This window comes from Stegostoma tigrinum, chromosome 14, assembly GCF_030684315.1.
Source record: "Stegostoma tigrinum isolate sSteTig4 chromosome 14, sSteTig4.hap1, whole genome shotgun sequence".
Lineage (NCBI taxonomy): Eukaryota > Metazoa > Chordata > Chondrichthyes > Orectolobiformes > Stegostomatidae > Stegostoma > Stegostoma tigrinum.
Window position 1 is genome coordinate 58,433,652 of NC_081367.1, and position 19,493 is coordinate 58,453,144.

Below are 19,493 nucleotides of genomic sequence, written 5' to 3' on the forward strand. Positions count from 1 at the left end.
ACTTTGTCAAACGCTTTCTGATAGTCCATATATACATTAACTCGCTCCATCTTGTCAAGTCTACTGGTTATATCTTCATAGAATTCCAACAGATTTGTCAAGCATGACTTCCCCTTCATAAATCCATGCTGACTGTGTCTGATCCTGCCATTGTTTTCTAAATGCTCTGCTATAAAATCCTTGACAATAAATTTGAGAATTTTCCCCACTACCGACGTCAGGCTCACCTTCCTTTTTGAATAGTGGAGTGACTTAGCCATCCTCCAATCTGTAGGGGCTGTGCCAAAGTCTTTAGAATCCTGGAAGATGACCACCAATGCATCCAATATTTCTACAGATACTTCTTTAACTACTCTGGGATGTAGATTATCAAGCCTTTGGGATTTATTGGCTTTCAATCCCAACAATTTTCCCAGCACCATTTCTCTACTAATATTGATCTCCCTCAGCTCTACTTTTTCACTAAATCATGCCTTCTCCAACAATTCTGATGTCTGATTTAGGTCCTTTTTTGTGAAGGCAGAGCCAAATTATGTATTCAGTTCCTCAGCCATTTGTTTGTCCCCTCTTACACATTCCCCCGTTTCTGTCTGTAGGGGACCTACATTTCTCTTTACCAATCTCTTTCTCTTTAGGTACCTATAGAAACTCTTAGCATCAGTCTTTTACGTTCCCTGCAAGCTTACTTTCACACTCTATTTTCTCCTTCTTAATCAATCCCAAGGTCCTTCTTTGCTGAACTCTAAACTGCTCCCAATCCTCAGATTTGTTATTTTTATTGGCCAATCTGTATGCTTCTTCTTTGGATTGGATATGATCTCTTAATTCCTTAGTAAGCCATAGATTAGCCCTTTTACCCATTTTGCTTTTGTGACAGACAGAAATAAACAGTTGTTGCAGTTCCCTGATGCGTTCCTTGAATGTTTGCCATTGCCTATACACTGTGATCCCTTTAAACAACTTCCCACAATACATCAAGGCCAATTCATGCCTCGTATCCTCTGGTTTACTTCATTAAGTTTCAGCATCCTAGTCTCCGAATCAACAACCTCACTCTTCACCTTGGTAAAAAATTCTACCATGTTGAGGTTGGTTGGCTTACCGAGCTGGTTTGTTGTTCCGCAGACGTTTCATTACTGGGCTTGGTAACATCCTCAGTGCAGCCTCTGATGAAGTGTTGGTGCGTTTTCCCGCCTGGTTTTTAAACTCTGGGGTCCGTTGCAATGGATTGCCCCAATTCCAGGTTTCCTCTGTAGTGGAATGTATCCGGGGTCGAGTTCAATGTGTTTATTAATAGCCTGCTTCGTGGAGTGCTATGCTTCCAGGAATTCCCATGCTTGTCTCTGCCCAGTCTGTCCCAGGATCTCTGTGTTGTCCCAGTCAAAGTCATGGCTCTCCTTGTCCATGTGGATTGAGATGAGTGAGTATTGGTCGTGTCTTTTTGTAGCCAGTTGGTGTTCATGTGCTCTTGTTGTTAGTTTCCTTCCTGTTTGTCCGATGTAGTGTTTCTCGCAGTCTCTGCAGAGTATCTTGTAGATGACATTGGTCCTGTCCATGGCAGGGTCTTTAGTTCAGTGGAGCACCTGTCGTAGGGTTGATGTGCATTTGTGTGCCACTCTGATGCCCAGTGGTCGTAGAAGTCTTGTGGTGCATTCTGACTGGTGTTCCTGATTTAGGGTGGTGCGATGAGAGTGTCAGGGCATGTAGAATCTTTCTGATGCTGCTCCTGTAGGCATCTCCTGACCAAGTTCTTTGGATATCCATTATCCTTGAACATTTGGAAGAGGTATTCCTGTTCCTCTTGGCGTAGTTCCATGTTGCTGCAATGTGTTGTTGCCCTTTAAACTGCATGCGAACACTATTTAAGTTTGTGTGTGCTCGGATGGTTACTACTGAAGTTCAATACCTGGTCCCTGTGCGTGGCTTTTCGGTGTACTTTTGTTTGCAGTTGCCCATTTGTCTTGCACTCTACCATGACAGGCTAGGGACAGTCTAGGCAGACATAAGCATGGTAATGAAACATCTACGGAACAACAAACTAGCACGGTGAGCCAACCAACCTCAACATCCACAACCCGAGCCACAGATCTATTCCAAAACCTTAGAAATTCAATCATGCTATGGTCGCTCTTCCCCAAGGAGCCTCACATAGCTAGATAACCCATGAAGGACCTCATTGTGAGTAATAAAAGTCAGAACAGTAAGAGGTTGATGTTTCACAGAACACAGAGACTATTTAACTACTGATATAATATCTTACAGCAATTACGGCACGTAAGATGGCCACTTAGTCTGATGTGTTGGTGCCCATCATTACAGCTCCGGTCTGCTGACTTGGAACTATAGTGCCATTTTTTTCAGTGTCACTGGAACAAAATCCAGCAACTGTCTCCAAAACAATATTCTGGGTCTACCTACAACACAGATTGCAGTGGTTCAAGAATGTAGCTCATCACCACCTTCTTAAGTGCAGCTAAGAATGGGCCATAAATGTTGGTCAAGCCAACAATGTCCACATCCCATGAATGAATAAATAAAAAGAATTCACAACTGAGCCCAGTGGAACACCAACATAAACTGACATCCATTGACTATTACCTTTTGTTTCCTGTCTCTTTGGATCCAACTCATCACATTCCCCTATATCCATAGGCTTTAGTTTTTGTCTGTCACATGGGACCTTGTCAACTGCTTTATGAAAATCCATGTTAATCATTTTTCTTGTTAATTCCTAAAAGTGCAATTCGGTTGGTAAAGTATTGACTTTCTCTTAACAATACCATGTTTACTATTCCTGACTAATATTTGCTTTTCCTCACAACAGTTAATCATATTTCTCAACATTAATCCCAACAATTTTCCAACCACTGAGGTCAAACTGACAGGCCTACCCTTATTTGGTCTGTTACTCAACACCCTTTTTGAACAGCGGTACAATATTTGCCAAACCCCAGTAATTTTGAACTATGCCCGTGTCTAATGAAAATTGAAAGAAATATCCTTAGAGTATCTGCTATTTCTTACTGGCTTGCTTACACAGACTAGGATAGTGTTAATCAAAAATGTGGAGCTGGACAAGCACAACAGCTCAGACAGCATCTGAGGAGGAGGAAAGTCAACGTTCTGGGTGAGAACCCTTCTTCCAGCATCTGCAGTCCTTTTTGTCTCTAGGATATTATTCGTTCAGCTCATATTCAATATAGGTGGCCACTCCAGTACTTCCTTTCTCATTTTGCTTTATTTTTGATATTTCACACTCCTTTTTAACTAGAATTTCTGTATCATCCATGTCTGATGTATATGCTTAGCATTTATTGACATCGAAATGTACCATAGAAGGAGCAAAAATAGAATTTGCTGGAAAAACTCAGCAGGTCAGGCAGCATCTGTGGAGAACAAACAGTTACTTGAGTTCTGAAGAAGGGTCACTGAACTCAAAGTGTTAAGTTTGTTTTCTCTCCACAGTTGCTGCCAGACCTGCTGAATTTCTCCAGCATATTTTGTTTCAGATTTCTGGCATCTGCAGTTCTTTGTTTTATTTCACCACAGGAAAAGCCCTTAGCCGCCAGGGCCGTATATTGATGAGCAATATTGCGTACCATCATTACCTCATTAGATTATGTTGTAAAAAGCAGAAACGCACACCCTCTTCCTAATGTTCATGAAGATGGTTTAAAGTTAGCACATTGACTGATTTTCTTGCAGGGCAGTGGGGTGGTCTGGCATTAACATAAGTCAAAAACAGTTGGGGAGGAGATGGGATTGAGGGCCATGGTTTTGCATCTACTAATTTGCTGTAAAATCCCTGACAAGAGTTGATTCTTAATATTTATTATAAGCTGCGAATGTGAATATTTCCCTGGGGTCTCTGTAAAATCAACTGGTAAACCCTTCTATGAAAGGAGAGTTTCACAATTTAATTAAACATGCTGCATAGAGGAAATCTTCTAACTTCAATCGAAAACCAGAACTGTGATCACAAGAGTTAATTATCTGCTTCCTGCAGAGGGAAGTTAAATTATTTAAGTAAATTGCTTCGAGCTTTTAACGAGACATATCCCCACACACAGATCAACAGATGCTGGGTTTTAGCCTTCAGTTTATAACATTGACTATTATTGTTATTGTTCAAGGGGCTCTGTGTAAATATAGGTATGAATGCAGTGGTGGCATTTTCAAGCTGTTTCTGTCAGTGTGTATGATACATCAGGCCATTTCACGCTGCCTGAAACATCAAAATAAATATTTCTCTTTCAGTTGCTGAGTGACTAGTCTTGCAGTTTCAGGGGCTTTGTGTTTTCACTTTTCACCACAGATTTTTAAAAATGGTTTACTCAATTTTGATTTGATATTTCTAGTTTTCAAGACCTACTCTACCACAGAGTTAAAGCCAAGCAACACATTTTCCCATCTGTAATAAACTGTGAATTATCAGCTTTTACAGTTCACTTGTTTAACCCAAATCCCCTGTTCAGGCAGAGCTTCAGTATATTTTCTACATAGGAGGTGAGGAGATTGCTTTACAACATAGAACAAAATCATTGTATAGTATTACATCACTGTACAGAATGGGCTTCTTGTTTTTGTTCACACCCCCCAGGGGAAATCCTTCCCTGCAGTGAGGGTAATTCTAACCAGTGACTTTTTGTGGTACAAGCTGTTGACTTCCCATCAGGCTTATATTTTCACTGTCATATACTAGTAAACAGAAATCAAGAATAGGAATAATTGTACTCGACGTGTGATTCAGTTCTAAAAAAGTTCAATGAAGATCACTAAAATAGAAAGTGGGAATTAGCTAAGTTTTTGGAAACACCAGGAAATGAAGGTCATGATGGACGAAGAGGTAGATTGATTTATTGCAAAATCCTTTTGAACTACACACTACAGCAGGATTAAGGTCCTGTATAGCATTATCTACATACCCATTACTTGGTGTTTGTGTCATATTTCAGGGTGTTTGCAGCTTACCTGCTGCCATTACAACAGAACAGCCTCCTGTCAATCCTTTCCTAGTTTTGGGCAGAAGGTTCAGAACACTGATTTCCTTGGTATTCACTGTAATCATGCTGGGTCTTCTAGATCAACAGTCAAATGAGATTAAGCGGTCAGCCTTATGTTCTGCTGGCTGTCAGATACCCAGGCTATCGGACCTGATGTAGGGCAATAAGATATATTAGCAGCTAAAAAGGGATAGGCTTATAGTAGTAATGGCTTTTTCCTGTTCCTAAAGTTTTATGTTCTTAATGGACCCATCCTATTAATAATTTCTTTCATTCCTTAGGAAATACAGTTCTGGAACCTGTCAGGACAAAGGAGTTGATGAGATCTGTTCAGCAAGAAATCATACTATTCATGATTGATATGATGGTGAATGATCTGTCTTCATTAGTGAAAAGACCTGCTCAAACCTATGTTGTAATTTTCTATGGTTGTTGAATGTTTTTTCTATTTAAATGTTATTACAGTAATTGTTTACGACCTTACGGAATGTCAAACTCATCAGTGTTTATAACTGAAAGCTTTGCCCATTGTTCAATTGTCTTCATTAAAAATACTAATGTATAATTTCTACTGAATTTCAGAAACAAATTAAAATATGATTGTTTCCAATCTGTTTCTTAAGTTGCATTTCATCCTTCCTGTGTCTTCACTGTCTCAGCACACCACCTTATATTCTAATTCTCTTGCGCAGGATTTCAAAAATAAATAATTCTTTCTGAAGAAATTTGCAATCTGCAGCCTATCTGAGAGGATGCCACAAAAGGAAAATTCTCCTATGTGCTAAAACAAAATAAAGAACTGCAGATGCTGAAGATCTGTAACAATGTAGAAATCTTAGAGGACTGGCAGCATCTGTCGGGGGAAAGCAGAGTTAATGTTTCAAATCCAGGGATCCTTCTTCTTTCTGTGCAACAGTTTTCACAACCTCAGCACATACCAAAGTACTTTACAGCTTTACTTTTGATATGAAGGCACTGTTGGAATGTAGAGAAACATGGAAACCAATTTGCCTGCAGCAAACTCACACAAAGTCAGAGTGACCAGGTCTCTTCTTTGAACTGATGTTGATCAAAGAATATAGACCAGCTCATTGGCAGAAGCTGTCACGCTTTTCTTCAGTTAATGACGTATGATCTTGTGTGTCCATTTTTTTGAAAGTTGAGATTTCAGTTTAACATCTCTTCCAAAAGTGGTGCCTGCCATCCATCTGCAAGCCCTCAGTATTGCAATGAATTATCGGCTTGAGTCATGTACTTGCATCACAAGATCCTCAGCCCCACTCCTCCTCTATTTATTTCCCAGCTCCCTTTCCCCTCATCCATTTCTGAAGAAGAGTCCCGACCCGAAACGTCAACTTTCCTGCTCCTCTGATGCTGCCTGGCCTGCTGTGTTCTTCCAGCTCCATACTGTGTTATCACCTTCTTCACCACGCTGTCTACCTGTGACACTACCTTCATGGAATTATGTATCTTAATCTCTAGGTCACTCAGTTCAGCCGCACTCCCCAGGGCCCTACCATTATCTGTGTAAGTCCTGCCCTGGTTTGTCTTACCAGAATGAAACACCTTGCATTTATCTAGATGTAGCTCCATCTGCCACTCCTTGGCCTATTGGACCCATTGTACTCTTAGATAATCTTCTTCAATGTTTGCAATTTTGGTGTCATCTAGAAACTTACTAACCATGCTTCTTATATTCTCATCCAAATCATTTATATAAAATTACAAACAAGCGTCCTTATGGAACACTGCTGTTCACAGCCCACCATTCCAAAAACAACTCTCTACCACCACCTTGTGTCTTCTACCATCAATCCAATGTTGAATCCAATTGATGAAGGGTCTAGGCCCGAACGTCAGCTTTTGTGCTCCTGAGATGCTGCTTGGCCTGCTGTGTTCATTCAGCTTCACACTTGGTTATCTTGGATTCTCCAGCATCTGCAGTTCCCATTATCTTTGAATCCAATTGGCTAGCTCTCTCTGAATTCCACGTGATCTAACTTTAGCAGCCAATTCTCCATGTGATCTGGTCAAAAGCCTTGCTAATGTCCATGTAGACACTGTCTACCATTCTGCCCTCTTCGTCATATTGTCTAAAAACTCAATTTTGTGAGACATGATTTCTCACACACAAAGCCATGCCGACTATCCCTAGTCAGTCCTTGCCTCTCCAAATGCATGTAAATTGTGTCTCTCAGAATCCCCTCCAACAACTTACTCACTACTGATGTCAGATTCACTGGTCTTTTGTTCCCTGATTTTTTTTCCGGATTATACAACATTCAGCTGTATTCACAACTCCTCAGATACCGAGCCGTCAATGTCTGTATGCAGCAATAGCTGGACGACACACAGTCTTGGGATAGTAAGTTACAAATAACATGCCAGGTAATGATTATCTCCAAAAAGAGATAATTTATCCAGTCCCCGTTGACAATGATATAGCATTTCTATAACTGAATCCACATTCTAGATGTTACTGTTGACAGAAGTTGACTTAGCCTGGATTTTTTTTAGTTTATTCATTTGTGGGATGTGGGCATCGCTGGCTGGTCAGCATTTATTACCCATCCCTAGGTGCCCTTGAGAAGCTGGTGGGAAACTGCCTTCTTGAACTGCTGCAGTCCATGTGCTGTGGGTTGACCCACAATGCCCTTAGGGAGGGGATTCCAGGATTTTAACCCAGCAACAGCAAAGAAACGGTGATATATTTCCAAGTCCAGACAGTGATTGGCTTGGAGACGAACTTGAAAGTGGTCATGTTCCCATGTATCTGTTGCCCTTGTCCTTCTAGATGAAAGTGACTGTGGGTTTGGAAGGTGCTGTCTGAGGATCTCTGGTGAATTTCTGCAGTGCATCTTGTAGATAGTACACAATGCTGCAACTGAGCATCAGTGGTGGATGGAGTAGATCCTTGTGGGTGTGGTGCCAATCAAGTGGGCTGCTTTGTCCGGGATGGTGTCAAACTTCTTGAGAGTTTTTCGGGCTGCAGTCATCCAGGTAAGCGGGGAGTATTCTATCACACTCCTGACTTGTGCTTTGTAGATGGTGAACAGGCTGTGAGGAGTCAGGAGGTGAGTTATTTGCTGCAGTATTCCTAACCTCTGCCTTGCTCTTGTAGCCACTGTGTTTATGTGATGATTCCACTTGAGTTTCTGGTCAATGATAACCTTTCAGGAAGTTGATGGTGGGGCATTCACTGATGGTGGCACCACTGAACGTCAAGAGGTAGTGGTTAGATTGGTCTCTTATTGATGATCATCATAGCCTGCCATATGTGTTGGTGCATGACTAGAGCACATAAATGGTCTGGTTACAACAGCAGTTTAGAGGCTAGGAACTCTATGGCAAGTAACTCACCTCCTGACTCCACAAGCCTGTCCATAATCCACAAGGCACAAGTCAGGAGTGTGTTGGAATACTGCCCACTTGCCTGGAGTAGTGGCATGTTCTGTCTGCAAGATGCGCAGCTGTAAGTGCATAGGTACGCCCCCACCATCTGTAGGTTACACTCCAAGCCACACACTGTCCTATCTTGGAACTGTATTGGTATTCCTTCACTGACACTGGATCAAAACCCTGGAACTCCCTCCTTATACATCCCAACATCTGCAGTGGTTCAAGGCAGTTCACTAACACCTTCTCCAGGGCAGTTAGGGATGGGTAATAAATGCTACCAGCAAAACCCACATCCCATGAAGAAAGGTAAAAAATGATCCAGCAATTGGCAGTAACTCACAAATCACAGGATATATCTTTATCATCACAATTTGCTGGTTCATTTTCGCAATGAATACCGTTAAATGTGATGACAAATTTATGCAAATTAGTCTTGAATTTTCATGTTTTTAAGCACAGACTCTGTCCTAGTTCCAATATTCTGAACATGAAGTCATGTGATATAATCTACAAATATCTAGTCACTTTAGAATCTTAAGCACAGCAGTCCTATCACTTCTGAACCTCTCTTCTATGGAAGACAAATCCAATTTAAATAATTCCACCCATAAACTAACCCTCCATCCCCTCAGTCATTCCAAATGCTCTCCTCTGTGTCCATGCAGATTTCTTCCATTTCCATTGTTGTTTTGTTCACCTTTTCACTTCATCAGCTCTGCAACCATCGGTGAAAATTCTGGCTTTGACATTCTTGTTAGTCAGTAGGTCTGGCTGCGTCTGAATTTTAAAGTTCTCATTCTGAAAGAATCAAGAAACAGTACAGCATAGAAAAAGGCCAGTCAGTTCATCAAGTCCCCTGTAGGTCTTTTGAAGACCATGTCAGTTTGCCATCACCAACTTGCTCTTGCATTAGATCCTTGTAATTTTTTTCCTGCATCCTTGTCAGATGCCTTTGTTTTTCCTATCCATTAGTATTTTGCACTCCTCCTATTCTCATCTTGTGTTTCTCCCAGTTTTAATCACGCTGCCATTGGTGTCCAGGCCTTTAGCTAACTAATGTGAAGGAATAGCCAGAATCAAAACAGGATCAGTGTGCATAATGGATTTGGGTACTATTTTTGCCCATTGCGTCCTGACACTTTGGTAGGTGGGGGTGGGGTGGAGACAGGGATGGGGATGGAGGTCACTTATAAATGGGACCAGAGTGCCCCAGGTTGCACATGTCATAGTGGGTCTGGTTTCAGGTGTAACAATGGGCCTCAAAATTCCAAGCATCACAATGTCGAGCTCTGTTCCTGTCACAATGTCTCAGGTAGTGGATCACCTGCCTGGAGAGTGGCCTCCCCAACGCACAGCCTCCCTCAATCCTCATCTGGCACACCTTTCACTTCCCTCCTGAAAGACGGATTTACTTCGAAGAATTAAGAAATATTGGGACCCTCCCCCGCCGCCACCACTACAGCATGGATTCTGCCGGCAAGTCTGCCTTTTTCTGGTTGGCTATTTCGGGTGTGTTTTCTTGGCAGTCGTGACCTTCTATGTTTTTCCTAAGGTATGAATGGAAAAAGCTGGTAAATGTAATGTCAACACATCCATACAAACACTTGAGTGTGCAATAAAGCTTCAGCAGAACGACAATGAAAGACAAAAATAAACAAAACATCTGGATCCAAGATTTTGACTGCTAAAGCACACCTGAGTGAATTCTTGATCACATAATTTTGAAGCTTCAAATAATACTCACCAGACAGGGAAGGTTCCTTGAATTGGAAGCTGAAAATGCTGGAAACACATTGAACAATTCAGCAAATAGAAATGTAAAGACAGTTATTTTGAACTCCCTCTAACTGCTCACAGAATCACAGAAAGAATCATTATGGAAGGAAGCCCTTTCACCCATCTTTCCTTGCTGGCTCTTTGAAACAGCTCCTACCTTTTCCCCAAGGCAATGGGGCAATTTCCCCTTTTCACTTATTGTCTTCATCCAACTGCCTTTTGAAAGTTTCTATTGAATTTGCTTCCACTGTTTTTCCAGGCAGCATGCTCCAGGTCACAACTCACGCAGTGAAAATAAATTCTTGAACCCACCTGATTGTCAAAACAAGCGGCTTAAACCCATGCTGCTCCCCTACATGGTTACCGAGCCTTGTGGTTTTGAAAATCTCTGTGAAACTCAGCTCCATTCTGATAAATGCAGTATTGGCAAAATGTCAATAAAGTTTTCCCACTTTTACTGATGTGGTCTGACTTCCTGCATATTTCCAGTGTGACACACTTCCCAAGTCAGGATGATGAGTGAGTTTGGAGGGGACCTTACAGGGTGTGGTATCCCATATATCTGCTGCCCTTGTCTTTTGCGATGGATGTAAATGTTCTGTGATGTGTAAGTTCAATGTAAAATCAAGAGCAGCGTTCTCACAATCTCTCAGCCTGTGCATTTGGAAAATAAGACACACCACCCGTAACTGAGTGACGGCAATTATCATTTGTCGTGTAGCTATCAGGAAACTCCGCACATATCAATCAGGTGCTTGCAGTTCCAGAGGCCAGTATATTGGCCAGACCACGGCAAGAAAGTCTCCAGGGAACATCACCCGTGACTACTGAGCTTCAGCTGCTTTCAGTCTCGTGAGGCAATGCTTTACATCTGGTGGTCCGCTCTCTGTTAAACATCACATGGAGTGGTATAGCAGCTTCAACATGGCTGATGACCCATCACACATCAGGAAACATTGCACCCTCACAAAGCTATTCATTGAGGATGGAAAAGCGAGGCACTGGGTATTATCCAGAGTTTTGCATTTGGGTCAAAGGCTGTACATCAAGTCGCTCTCTGGTGAGCTGATGATAAACATCTACACTGACCCTCCTAATATCAGTACTGAGGGCCTGCTGCATTGCAAGAGGCTTTGTCCTTTGGATGAGACATTAAACCCAGTCCTGTCCTTATGAGGGAACGTGCAAAAGATCCTATTCATATTAGCAGTAACATCCGTCAGATGTCCTGAGGTCATGAAGTATAAATGTGAGGCTTTGCTTTCTTACAATGCGATTGTAGACAAATAACAGGATAACAGTTTCTATCTCACAATTGCTGATGGTGGGTCTTACCTTACAACAGCACACATTGAGGGATTGTGAGAATGCTGCTCTTGATCTTAGCTAGAATTTACATCATACAATCATTTACTTCCATCTAGAAGGGCAAGTGCATCAGGTATGTGGGATCCCCACCAGCTGAAAGTTCCCTTGCAAGCCACACATGTTCCTGACTTGGAAATATGTCACCATTCCTTTCATGTTGCTGGGCTAAAAATCCTGGAACTCTCTCCTTAATGGTATTGTAGATGTCCTGGCATTAAATGGACTGCAGTGGTTAAACTATGTGGTTCATTACTTTCTCAAGGGTAAACCGAGAATAGCCAATAAATGTTAACTCAGCCAGGGACATCCACTTCCCATGAATGAATAAAAACTAAACAAAGTAGGCCATTTCACCCTTCTGCTCATCACAGATGTTTCTACTCCACATGAGCCTTCTCAAACTACTCTATCATCTCATCCCATCTGTACCTGTCTATTCCTTTCTCCCAACTTTCTTTAGTTAGCTTCTCCTTAAATATATCAATTCCATTCACCTCAATGACCTTCTGTGATGATGTTTCACATTCTCCCTACTTTATAAGTAAAAATTTTCTCCTGAATTCTCGATTCGATTTATTCCTGACTGTCTTACTTTAGACTTGTTCAAAAGTGGAAAAACAACTGGAATTTACATCGAATGAAGTTGTATGGCTGGGGTTAAAAAAGGCAACAGCCATTAAAATCCCAAGGTACACAGACTCTGGGGTCAGTTTTCTAGGGTTTCACTTCCCTCTTCAAAACCCACGTTTAATCACAGCTCCTCAATATTCCCAGCCCTGAGTATTCCTCCAGTTCCTCTCCCTTGACCACTTTCCCACCAGTGAAGATACATCCATGGGACTGGTCTGGGTAGTTGGTGACTTGGGAGAAGTAGCTGTGAATGGATATTATGTTGGGCAATAGCACTAAACAGATTATAGAAAATCAAAAGCTGCATTTCACCCACCATTCCAGGACCTATTTCATGCCCGAGACTTCTTAAATAAACCAGCCTGGGAGTAACTCGAACATCTGGCCAGCATTTTAGAATGGAGCTATCATGTCAGCTAATTAAGGGAGTAAGAAGTCAGGGTTGATGTATATCAAGTGACTATCAATTGTTGCCTGACTTATACCATCTGGCAAAGTAATAAGTATCCCTATTTGAGATTGTCCCACTGTTTGAAAAGAGAAACCAACCTTCAATCTCTTCTTGTTTACATAGATTTTCAAGAGGTTACTGGATATTGTTTACGAGAAGTATCAAAGATATTGTGAACGTAAGTATTTGGACACAGAGACTATCAAGTCATAGAGTTTTTTTTACGGCACGGAAAAAGGTCCTTTGGTCCATCTTGTCCATGCTGGTCATCAAACATTTATTCATAGAACATAGAACAGTACAGCATAGTACAGACCCTTCAGCCCACGATGTTGTGCCGACCTATTATCCTACTTTAAGTTCAAACAACCCTGCATACCCTACATTTTACTATCATCCATGTGCCTATCCAAGAGTTGCTTAATTGTCCCTAATGTATCTGACTCCTCTACCACCGCCGGCAGTCCATTCGACTCACCCACCACTCTGTGTAAAGAACCTACCTCTGGCATCTCCCCTATAGCTTTCTCTAATCATCCTAAAATTATGTCCCCTCATGACTGTCATTTCCGCCCTGGGAAAAAGTCTCTGACTGTCCACTCAATCAATGCCTGTCATCATCTTGTTCACCTCTATCAAGTCACCTCTCATCCTTCTTCGCTTCAATGAGAAAAGCCCTAGCTACCTCAACCTTTCCTCACAAGACCCGCCCTCCAGTTCAGGCAGTGTCCTGGTAAATCTCCTCTGCACCCTCTCTAAGGCTTCCACATCCTTCCTATAATGAGGTGACTAGAACTGAACACAATATTCCAAGTACGGTCCAATTCCATTTTCCAGCAGTTGGCCTGCAGCATTTCAAATGACAATCTAAATAATTTTTAAATGCTTCTGCACCTACTACTCTTTTAGCCAATTAGTTCCAGCAATCCACCAAACTCTGGATAAGAACATTTTCCTCAAATCGCTTCTAAACCTCCAGCTCATTATGCTAAAACTGTATCCACAGTTTCTGTTTCTTTTTTCATTCATTCACAGGATGAGGGTGTCACTGGCCAGGCAGCATTTATTGCCCATCCCTAATTGCCCAAAGGGCAGTTAAGAGTCAACCACATTGTTGTGGGTCTAGACTCATAACTACAGCAGACTAGGTAAGGATGGCCGTTTCCTTCCGTAAAGGACATTAGTGAACCAGATGGGTTTTTCCCGACAATCGATTCATTACCATCGTTAGACCTTTAATTCCAAATATTTAGTGAATTCAAATTCCCATGACGGGTTTCAAACGTGGGTCCCCAGAACACTACCTGGGTCTCTGGGTTAACAGTCCGGTGATCATACCACTCGGCCATTGCACCCCCATTACTGACCCCTCTATTAGGGGAGGATGGTTTCTCCCAATTCTTCTGACCTGCGCCGCTCATAACTTCAAGCAAATGTTCTACTCCATATTAGATTATGTATGCCTGTTTGCGATTGATGCTCTCTGTGCTTGATTAGTTATGCCTGTATGTGAACTCTGAAAAATTGACATCTGTCTGCTGTCAGTTGATGGATAAATATTGGTCACAGCAAGGGGATTCCCTGACTTCTCTTATGAATAGTAACTTTGGAATCTTTTACCACCTCCTGAGAGGCCAGATGTAAGCAAATAACAATACTTTAACAATCCAGCACTCCCCCAGTAACACACTGGGAATGTCAGCCAATGTTATGGGCTAAAGCAGTGGAACTGGAACATATCACTCTGACTCTGATATCAGCCAATTGCCCAGTAGTCCAGGTCTAACACTGGGCTGTATAGTACCTTACCCGAGAATATAAATTACGTTGGCAAATGACAGATTGTGTCAGTAAAATTAATGAATACCCAAAACCTGACCTTGCATGGATAGAGTTTGCTGTGTGCATTGTGGAACCAAACTCCGATGGCTACAGGTTGGGTGCTGCCAACAATCCTCCTGTTTATGTTCAGCCCAAGTACCTGTTCAGTTACAATGTTAGAGGACAACTCGGAATCTTAGCAAGGAGTTCCTGCCTCAACAAGACATAGTCGTTTTTTAAACTGTCTAGTCAACCCGTTGAGTATTACTGCCACACAACTCTGGAGCAGGTGGCACTTCAACCCGGGCCTTCTGCACCACAAAAGCCCTGAGATGTAGTTTATGCGTGAGACAAGTTAGTAGAAATTACACTGGCAAGCTAGACATAATCACTAAACCAGGGGTGGTACATCTGTCTCCAATAAGGTTTTAAGGTAAAACAGCTCTTCCCCAAGACTGAGGTCATCAGATTGGGTGGAGCCTAACACAGTCTTCAACATTAATCCTTTCAGAACCATTACTACATACTACCTAACGACTAATGTATGATTCTAGTCCATAGGTAACATAACAATAAATTTTTACTTAACAAAGTGTGGAGCTGGATGAACACAGCAGGCCAAGCAGGATCTTAGTGAGTATAAAGCTGACATTTCGGGCCCGAGGGGTCTAGGCCCGAAACGTCAGCTTTTGTGCTCCTAAGATGCTGCTTGGCCTGCTGTGTTCATCCAGCCTCACATTTTATTATCTTGGATTCTCCAGCATCTGCAGTTCCCATTATCTCTGATACAATTTTAACCTCACCGCGAAACCTCTTCCAAGGATGCCTAACCTGAAGAAGTTACCCTCCTCCCTCCGGACCAACCTCAGGGAATCTCTCTCCCATTGCAACTCTCTTGTCCTATCTTCTTTTCTCTCCATCTTCGGTCGCCTCCCCCTCTCTCCCTATTTATTCCAGAACCCTCACCCCATCCCCCTCTCTGATGAAGGGTCTAGGCCCGAAACGTCAGCTTTTGTGCTCCTGAGATGCTGCTTGGCCTGCTGTGTTCATCCAGCTCCACACTTTGTTATCTCGGATTCTCCAGCATCTGCAGTTCCCATTGTCTCTGAATAAATTTTTACTTGGTGAAATATCACAAGGTCAGAGATGAGAGATTTTAAAAAAGGCATGAGGGGTAAATATTTTACACAAAGGTTGGTTTGCAAGTGGAATGAACTTCCTGAGGAATTGGTGGACGGAGGCACAGTTACAAATATAAAGGCGATAAGTACGTGAATGGGAAAGGTTTAGAGGAATTTGGGCCAGGAGCTGACAGGTGGGACGAGTTTAGGAGGACTGCAGAAGGCAGCTCATCACCACCTCAGGGGCAACTAGGGATGGGTAAAAAATGATGGCTAGCCAGCGATGCCCACATCCCACAAATGAGTAGAAAAAATTGTCTGGTATTATGTTTAGCGTGGACTGGTTGGATCTAAGGCTCTGTTTCCATGCTATGTGACTCTGTATGTTGGTGTTAAGGGATGTCTGAAAGGTGCAGGAAGGCAATTCCAGAGTTAGGACCCAGGTAGCAGAATGCACCGCGCCACTGCGTGAATAATTCAAATTGGAGAGGCCAGGATTAGCAAAGCGTTGAGATACTGAACCACTCGCTGATTTGTTTGTTTTTCCCATTCCCCTGCTTCTCAAGGACACAACTGTGAAAGCATCCAAGACCAAATCACTAATGAACTCAGACGCCTGTGGAATTTGCTCCTCGACAGGCTGAAATTCTCGAAGGGGACTCCCAGCCCGTGCAAGCAACGGCCCGGCTGCTCCCGGGAGCCGCTCCCCTCCACCACGGCGTGCCATAAGAGGCACAAGCGGTCGTACGCCCACTGCAAGAGGAGGCGGCTCCGCTACCTGGAGCCCGATGAGCAGGAGATCCTGAGCCGTCTGTGTTGCAACTATGACCCACACAAGTTCTCCCGGGCAGAATGGACGATAAACTTACAAGGATACGCGCCTGGCGAGAAGAGACCCGGGCCCTGCAGTGGTGCCTGCAAACATTCACGCGTAATTTTCGACACGTAGGCGCGCTGGCTATCCCTTTGGAGCGGTGGAACCATTAAAGCTGTCGCTGCCTCTCTCCTGGGAGCCAAGCCTCTCTCCTGGCAATCTCCAGTGACGCTACTCGAATTGCAAAAGTGCGTACATAAAATTATTCTAATCTGCTTGTATACAAATATTATATATCAACTGGACTCTGCTAATAATAAAACTCCAGATTTCAAAATTTGCAATGACTGACTTTCACTCCTTGGCAGCTTAAACTGCCGAAGTATTTCCAATCATCGGCCCTGTTGTCTTTTTTGCGGCATTTTGTGTCTATTTTGGTCTGTTGATGTTATTTCCAACAGTCGAACAGAAAGTTGAAATATAACTGTCTTATAACAATATTTTACATTTTTCTCCTAGCTGGTTTTACTTTCAGATGAGAGAGCCTCACATACCGCCAACAATCAAAACACATTTCTTCAGTGGGGCCCTTTTGTAGTGTAGTGGTAGAGTCCCTGCCTCGGAACCAGGTGGCATAGGTTCAATTCCGTCTAACTTTGGAGATCCGTTGCAACATCTCTGAACAGGATGATTACTGCTCTTGGGAAAACACTGGGTACTTTTCTGGATCTCTGTGTCAAAACCTTTTTATGGCATTCACAGGATGAGGGTGTCACTGGCTAGGCAGCATTTAATGCCCATCCCTAATTGCCCAGAGGACAGTTAAGAGTCAACCATATTGCTGTGAGTCTGAAGTCACATGTAGGCCAGACCAGGTAGGGATGGCAGTTTCCTTCCCTAAAGGACATTAATGAACCAGATGGGTTTTTTCCCTGACAATCAACACAAGGCCATCTTTAGATTCTTAATTCCAAATTTTTATTGAATTCAAATTTCACCATGGCAGGATTTGAACCCAGGTCCACAGAACATTATTTGGATCCAGCCATTATACCACTAGGCCATCACTTCTTTAGTGACACGGGTGCTATGGATTTAAACACCTAGAAGAATTAAAAAATTCGTTGGGGAGAACATTTCAGTCAAGAGTTGAGGAAATGCTGCATTGTTGTCAGTGCCACCCATTAGATAAGATGCTCAATGAAGTTTTAAAAATTGTCTTTTGTAACTCTAGGATATTGCACAGATTTTTGAAGTGCAGTTAGCGTCATCAGGCAGCCAAATTGTAAGTTACCATAAAAATCTTCCAGTTAATTGGTTTCAATTACATTAGTTATTGGATAATTACTGGCCAAAACACTGAATGACTGAAGCTGCTCTTCAAAGATGCTGGGTTTGGATCCAACAGGGAAGATAGGGCTTCAGTTAAACATCTCACCCAAGAGACCCCACTTCCAGCAGTGCAGTACTCCCTCAGGAGTGTGTTCGTGGTGATAGCAAGGCGCTGATGTACTTAAGTCTCTGGTGTGGAATTTAAATCAACAAATATCTAACTCAGATAATAGGCAGGATATGTCAGTGCGAATGAGCCAGCTAGAAGAAGAAAATACCAGCATTTGCCAATAAAATGTTGTCTGTGATGGAGGAGTTCAGTGTGTTGGATAGCCCTTAACCCCTTCATGATCTGATGATTGTAATTAAGGTGTTGAAGAGCTCATTGAGGAACATTTTGAAATCTTGGTGGGCTTACATACATTACACCATAGTTCCAAGACAAGCAGGGAGCATGAGTTATATGAGTTGCAAGAGTTATAGCTGGGGGGAAAGAAATTATGAGGCGATTAAGCAAGACTTAGGAGGCATAGGATGGGGAAGGAAACTGCGGGGACTGGGCACTATTGAAATGTGGAGCTTGTTCAAGGAACAGTTACTGTGTGTCCTTGATAAGTATGTACCTGTCAGGCAGGGAGGAAGTGGCCGAGCGAGGGAACCGTGGTTTACTAAAGAAGTTGAATCTCTCGTCAAGTGGAAGAAGGAGGCTTATGTAAAGATGAGGCGTGAAAGCTCAGTTAGGGCGCTTGAGAGTTACAAGTTAGCCAGGAGGGACCTAAAGAAAGAGCTAAGAAGAGCCAGGAAGGGACATGAGAAGTCTTTGGCATGTAGGATCAAGGAAAACTCTAAATATTTCTACAGATATGTCAGGAACAAAAGAATGACTAGAGTAAGATTAGGGCCAGTCAAGGACAGTAGTAGGAAGTTGTGCATGGAGTCCAAAGAGACAGGAGAGGCGCTAAATGTACATTTTTTGTCAGTATTCACACAGGAAAAAGACAGTGTTGTTGAGGAGAATACTGAGATACAGGCTATTAGACTAGATAGGATTGACGTTCATAAGGTGGAGATGTTAGCAATTCTTGTGAAAATAGATAAGTCCCCTGGGCCAGATGGGATCTATCCTAGGATTCTCTGGGAAGCTAGGGAGGAGATTGCAGAGCCTTTGGCTTTGATCTTCACGTCATCATTGTCTACAGGAACAGTGCCAGAAGACTGGAGGATAGCAAATGTTGTCCCCTTGTTCAAGAAGGGGAGTAGAGACAACCATGGTAATTATAAGCCAGTGAGCCTTACTTCAGTTGTGGATAAAGTGTTGGAGAGGATTGTAAAAGATAGGATTTATAATCATGTAGAAAGGAATAATTTGATTAGGGATAGTCAACATGGTTTTGTGAAGGGTAGGTCGTGCTTCACAAACCTTATTGAGTTCTTTGAGAAGGTGACCAAGCAGGTGGACGAGGGTAAAGCGGTTGATGTGGTGTATATGGATTTCAGTAAAGCGTTTGATAAGGTTCCCCATGGTAGGCTATTGCAGAAAATTCTGAGGCATTGGATTGAGGGTGTTTAGTGGTTTGGATCAGAAATTAGCTCGCTGTAAGAAGACACAGTGGTGGTTGATGGGAAATGTTTATCCTGGAGTTCAGTTACCAGCGGTGTACCGCAAAGATCAGTTTTGGGGCCACTGCTGTTTGTCATTTTTATGAATGACCTGGATGAGGGTGTAGAAGGACGGGTTAGTAAATTTGTGGATAATACTAAAGTCGGTAGAGTTGTAG

The 19,493-nt window shown here is 42.6% G+C and overlaps 1 protein-coding gene across 1 annotated transcript in view; it reads left to right on the top strand.

The window, feature by feature from the left end:
- Nucleotides 1–5,563, top strand: part of LOC125457768 (IgGFc-binding protein-like) — a 108,802-nt gene extending 103,239 nt beyond the window's left edge. The window contains exon 62 of the mRNA XM_059651192.1: nt 5,285–5,563. The gene's annotated coding sequence lies outside the window, so the exon portion shown is untranslated. The remainder of the gene's footprint in view (nt 1–5,284) is intronic.
- The last annotated feature ends 13,930 nt before the right edge of the window (nt 5,564–19,493 follow it).